The following is a 6,190-nucleotide window of genomic DNA, read 5'->3' as shown; positions in this document are numbered from 1 at the left end:
CCCGCTTCGCTCGCCGGTGGCGCCCCCCGCCCGGCTGCCGCACAGCCCCCTGCCCGGCGGGGTCCCCTCAGCCCCGGTTCCTGTCCCATTCCACTTCCCTCCCCTCCCCCACACACCGTCCATGGTGTCCCGCCGCGCCCCATCCTCCACCGCCTCTGCCCTGGCTCCCGGGACTCCCCCGGGCCCCGGCGCTTGCTGACCCTCACCTGCCATGTCCCGGGCCACGCCGCAGAGGGAGGTGCATCACGGCCGCGAGAAGGCCAGGGACGGCACTTCAGAGCAGACAAAGGGCGCCGCCATGTTAAAGTCGGGCGGAACCGACCTCGCAGGCTTCCCGGCCGCAACTTCCGGCGCATGCGCAGCGCTGGCGCTAGCTGCGCGACTGCGGACAGACGCATGCGCTTAGTGGTCCAAAAGTTCTACCTTACGGTACTTCAGCGCTTTAGAACTGTCCTTCTAACCCTGCCGTGGATTTCTGTTCCGAATGTAACCGCTTGCTTGTTTTTCGCACTTACTGTATGCCAGGCGCTGTGATCAGCGCTTCACGTGCATTGTCTCATGAACTCCTCACACCAACTTATTCAGAACTGCCCGTAGTAACACATCTCCTTAGTGATGGAGCAGAGATGTGAGCCTAGCTGCTGCTCCAAAGCTGCCGATTTCATCATGTTTTTCTGCCTTCTAACCCAACCCTGGCCCCTTTCCCGTGCAAGGTCTGCGAGCAGGTGTCTGTGGCCGCCTGGCGCGCCCCGCTGGGGCGGCTTTCCCGCCTCTCCGAACCTCTTCCACCGCCTTCTTCCTCACTGTTTGTGGGCTTCCTCCTGTTTTCGTTCTGATTCATTTATTTTCCGTGATCTGGACCGGGGATGCAGCTCAGCGGCGTAAGCGCCTGCCTAGCAAGTGCAAGATCCTGAGTTCGATTCCAAGTATCAAAAAAATTTTTTTTCCATGATCTGTAATTTTGAGGGGAAGTTGTGCGTTTTAATTTTTTATTAGTACACGTTTGCCGTACACAGTGATCACAGTTATCGTGGAGAAGTGGTTATGTGTACATGATACAGCTTTAATTCTTTTTTTTTTCATCTCCCACCCTCCCGCCCCCTCCCTGCTCCGTCCAATTCTTGGTCCCGCTCCGTCTGCAAAAGCTCTGTTTTCATCAATTTTCCCCTTCTGTTCTCCCCACACACCTCCTTTCGCTCTCCTCCCTCACCTTCCCTCCATTTCTTGTTCCTGCATTCATTTGAAAAAGATCTCCGTACTTTGTCTTTCTTCTGTTTTGCTCCAGTCTCATGTGAGAGAAACCATGTAATATTTAAGTCTGTCTGACTTACTTCACTTAATATTATGGTCTCAAGCTGCATCCATTTACCTACAGACACACTAGGGCTCCATTGTGTGTTTTTGTTTTTGGGTTTCTTTGAATTTTGTTTTGTTTTTGTCTTTTGGAGATAGGGTCTCGCTATGCAGTTCAGGCTGGCCTTGAGCTCACTTTGTAGCTCAGATGGGCCTCCAACTCCCACCGATCCTCCTGCCTCAGCCTCCCAAGTGCTGGGATTACACCATCACACCCAACATTCCATTGTGTATAAATACCACATTTTCTTTACATGATAATAATTTTAATGACACTCACCATCACTCATTCATTTCCTTGACTTTTAGTCACATGGATTTGGTAAGAATTCCGACCCCGAGTGAATCCAACTCCCCTTCTCTCTTCGCCTGCACCCAAACAGCTAAGCACAGTTGGGAAAAACACCGAATGGGCTGTCTAGGCCACATAAATTCATGAGCACTTGGCTAAGTCGGGGGTGGGACAAATGTCATGGGGTCAGCTCAGTACTCCTCACAGTGACTTGAGGAAATAAACAACTCAGCAGTTGACATCATCTCTTCTTTATCGTTTTGTTTTGTTTTGAGACAGGGTCTCGCTATGTAGTGCAGGCTGGCCTTGAACTCACTTGTTTACCCTAGGCTGGCCTTGGACTCATGGTGATCCTCCTGCCTCAGCCTCCTGAGTGCTGGGCTTATAGGTGCGCACCGCCATGCCCAGCATCATCTTTTCTTTTATTTATTTATTTATTTATTTTATTTTGTTGTTTTTTTCTCCGGTACCAGGAACCGAACTCACGACCTCGCGCTTGCCAGGCAGGCGCGTTTGCCGCTGAGCTAAATCCCCAGCCCCCATCTTTTCTTTTAAACAATTTTTTTTTACTGTTACCATGAAATGCATCTTGATAAAATTTCAGCTGTACAATAATACAGTATGACAATCTCTAGGTCCAGTGTTGCCAGCAGATTTCTAGAATGTGTCAGTTTTGCATAATTGAGACTTTATGCCCACTAATTAGCAGTGTTCTATTTCTTCCTCTCCCACCCCTGATAGCCATACTTCTACCCTGATTCTGTGAGCTGGACTGTTTTTATTTATTTGTTTCCCACGTGTTTTGTTTTGTTTTGTTTGAGATAGGGTCTCACTATATAGTCCAGGCTGGCCTCAAACTAATGGTGATCCTCCTGCCTCAGCCTCCAGCATTCCTAGCTGAATTTGGCCGTGTTTAAATACCTCAAGTAAATGGAATCATGAAGATTTGTTCTTTTGGGACCGGCTCATTTCCTTGGCATGTGCCTCCCAGTTTCATCATTATTGGTTCATAGAGCAGGTTGAGGATGAATGCCAGATGCCTTGGGTCTCAGCTCAAGGAAACAGTCCTGCTGGGTGTGTGGCTCACGCCTGTAATCCCAGAACTCCTCAGAGTGAGACAGAAGAATCCTGCAAATTCAAGCTCACCCTGAGCTACACAGCCTATCTTACACACAAAAAAAGAATTTCCATAGTAGCTGCACAATTTTGTATTCCCACTCACATTGCTCAAAGTTTCCAGTTTTTCCACATACTTACACATACTTATCCTTGGTCTCTTTTTTTTAAACAGGGAAAATGATAGCAGAATTCATAGAAACCCTCTTATCTTCCCAATACTAAGTGCCAGTCTATCTCTGTGTCCATCTGTGTGGGATGCGGTCAAGCTGGACCCAGCATCTAGTTTTTCCAGAATCTAGAAAGCTAACATTTTATCTCTCAGACTTAGCTGCGGTGAGATTGGGATGGTGGAAGCAAGGTAGTTGACACAGTCCTGTGCTGAGGAGACAGATCCCAGGTACCACCACCCCACAGGGTATTTGTTTGTTTGTTTGTTTCCAGTACTGGGGCTTGAATCCGGGGCATTTGCACTGAGCTACATCCCCAGCCCTTTTTATATTTAATTTTGAGACAAGCTCTCACTGAGTTGCTAAATTGCCCAGATTGGGTTCAAACTTTCCATCCTCTTGTCTTAGCTGCCCAATGAGTTCAAGGCCAGCCTGGGGCCAGAGATATAGCTCAGTGGCACAGTGCCTACCTGGCAGGCACAAGGTTGTGAGTTCGATTCCTGGTACCAAATAATAATAATAATAATAACAAGGCCAGGGCAGGAGATATAGCTCAGTGGTACAAGTGCCTGCCTGGCAAGCATAAGGTCCTGAGTTCGATTCCCAGTACCAAAAAAAAAAAAAAAGATCAACAATATTGAGCATTTTTCGGTGCTGGGGATCTAGCTCAGTGGCACAAGGGCCTGCCTGGCAAGTGCAAGATCCTGAGTTTGGGCTGGGGATTTAGCTCAGCGGCACACTGCCTGCCTGGCAAGCGCAAGGTCATGAGTTTGATTTCTGGTACCGGAAAAAACAAACAAACAAAAAAACCTGAGTTTGATTTCCAGCACCAAAAAAACAAAAACAGACAATAATAAGGCCATCCTGAGCTACAAAGTGGGTTCAGGGCCACCATGAACTGTATAGGGAGACCCTGTCTCAAAAAGACAAGAAAGAAAAAAGAAAAAAACCTACTGTGTTCTTTTTTGAGACAGGGTGTTGTTGTGCAGTTCGGGCTGGCCTTACATTCACTACGTAGGGCTAGGGATATAGCTCGGCAGCACAGTGCCTGCCTGGCAAGCACAAGGTCCTGAGTTGGATTCCCAGTACAAAAAAAAAAACAACAACACTATATAACCCTGGCTGGCCTCATACTCTTAGCAGTCCTCCTGCCTCAGCCTCCCAAGTGCTGATATTACAGGCATGCACCATCCATGCCCGGCAGTTGTGGAATCTTTGATTCCCCATCTTCCTGATTATGGTAAAAGTAGTGATTCCTATGGGAACCATACTGGAGAGCCACTCTGACTGGTCCTTCCTTCTTCTGGAAAGAAGCCTGGAAGGAAAACAAGGTGGTGGAAACTGTAACTTCTGTGCAACAGTGTGGGCACCCTGGTTGTAACATTGTAGCACAGTTTTACAAACTGTTACTTACAGGAGAAACTGGATAAACGATACCGAGCGATCTCCACATTAGTTTTGACAATTGCAATATTGCAAAATAGAAAATTTAATTTAAACACGTCCAGGGATGGTCCGGAGATGTAATTCAGCGGCACAGCACCTACCTGGCAAGCGCGAGGTCCTGAGTTCTTGGTAGCCAAAATAAATAAAAATACAAATGCCCAGGGTTTAGGGGTATAGCTCAGTGGTAGAACACTTGCATAGCATTCGCGAGACCCTGCGTTCGACCCCAGCAGGGAAAGGAGAACGGAAAGAAGGGAGGGAAGCGGAGAAAGAGGAACGGAAGGAGGAAGAGATGCTCTAGTGAGATTTCTATTTCTTCACACATTGGTCCTCGTGAGCAGGAATCAGGGCATTGGATGAGAAGGTGACACAAGCCAAATATGGTGGCACACACCGGTAATCCGTGCACTCTGGCAGACTGAGGCAGGAAGCTGGAAAGTTTGAACTCAGCTTGGGCAACTTAGCGATTTAGCAAGCGCACACCTGTCTCAGAGAAAAGAGAAAAAGGAGGTGGGGGTGTTGCTCAGTGCAAAGGCCCTGGGTTCAGTCCCCAGCACTGCATGAAAAATTGTTACGTAAGCTGTCAAATATTATAGCAAGCATTGCTGCCTGGGAAAAGGTACCCAAGAGTGACAAGGCTTTGGCAACTGGAACGGTTGCCCCATTTGCCTGCTATGGTGGAAATGAAGAGGATAAAACTGTTTATAACTGCACTGAGGCCTGTCCGAAGGGAGAGACTGTGTGTTTAAATCCTCTGCTCAAAACAAGGGCCACAAACTGGGGGTGGTGGCACACACCTGTAATCCCAGCACTTGGGAGGCTGAGGCAGGAGGATCGTTGCGAGTTTGAGACCAGCCTGGGCTACAAAGTGAGCTCAAGGCCAGCCTGCACTGCATAGCGAGACCCTGTCTCAAAAAGACAAAAAAAAAAAAAGATGGGCCACAGAGCCAGGAGACACTCCTGACTACCCTACAAAGAAAGCTAAACACCTCTCTCCTGGCTTATACAGCTAATAAGTAAACTGAACCCATCTTCTGGGTGACTGATCTGTAGTATAATTGCTACATAAGCTGTATCCACAGACCATCCAGATGCATGGAATAGCAAAGGGCTGTGTTAGGAATTGAGCGGGGATGTTGGGTGGATGCAGATGAAATTTCTTGATTTCCCAAATCTGATGAGACCCCCGTTGCCTGTGGAAGCAGGCCCTCCTCCCATCCGATGGGAATGGTCCTGGTTTGCTGGGACAGTGTGACCATCTTACCTGAGGACTTTACTTTGGAAGAGGATGCTAGTTGCTTGAGACCATGCCTCCACCCTAAATTGTTTCCTGACCTACAAGGCAAGTACATCCCAGAATGCCCATGAGACCAGCCAAAAGTCTAACAAAGGAGGAGATACAACCCACCAACCAACCAAACAAGCCTTAGCCAAATAGATGAGCAGAAAGCTAGGGACTAGGGGCACAATTGGATTCTTTTTTTTTTTTTTTTTTTTTTGAGACAGGGTCTCGCCATGCACTTCAGGCTGGACTTGAGCTCACTTTGTAGCCCAGGCTGGTCTCCAACTCTCAATGATCCTCCTGCCTCAGCCTCCCAAGTGCTGGGATTACAGGAGTACGCCACCACACCTGGCTCTCTGTTCTTGTTTTTATTTCTTCCTTCTCTCTTTCCTTCCTGTCTTCTTCACCAGTTTCCCAAAGTTTGTGTGATCTTCCTTTGTCCTCCAGCCTTGCTTCTAATCTCTTCTTCTCTCTATTTTTTCCCCAATACTTCTTAAATTTTCTCCCCTTACCTTAAATTTTCTCCCTATA

General features: G+C 47.9%; 1 protein-coding gene across 4 annotated transcripts in view; it reads right to left on the bottom strand.

The window, feature by feature from the left end:
* The window catches only part of Zbtb17 (zinc finger and BTB domain containing 17), a 26,010-nt gene extending 25,674 nt beyond the window's left edge, over nt 1-336 (bottom strand). For all 4 annotated transcript variants that reach the window (XM_005409854.2, XM_005409855.2, XM_005409857.2 and 1 more), the window contains exon 1: nt 207-336. The gene's annotated coding sequence lies outside the window, so the exon portion shown is untranslated. The remainder of the gene's footprint in view (nt 1-206) is intronic.
* Between the last annotated feature and the right edge of the window lie 5,854 nt (nt 337-6,190).

This window comes from Chinchilla lanigera, unplaced genomic scaffold (genome assembly GCF_000276665.1).
Source record: "Chinchilla lanigera isolate Chin_1 unplaced genomic scaffold, ChiLan1.0 scaffold00126, whole genome shotgun sequence".
NCBI classification, from domain to species: Eukaryota; Metazoa; Chordata; class Mammalia; order Rodentia; family Chinchillidae; genus Chinchilla; species Chinchilla lanigera.
Note: the sequence above shows the minus strand (reverse complement) of the source record. Positions and strands in the feature narration are given on the sequence as shown.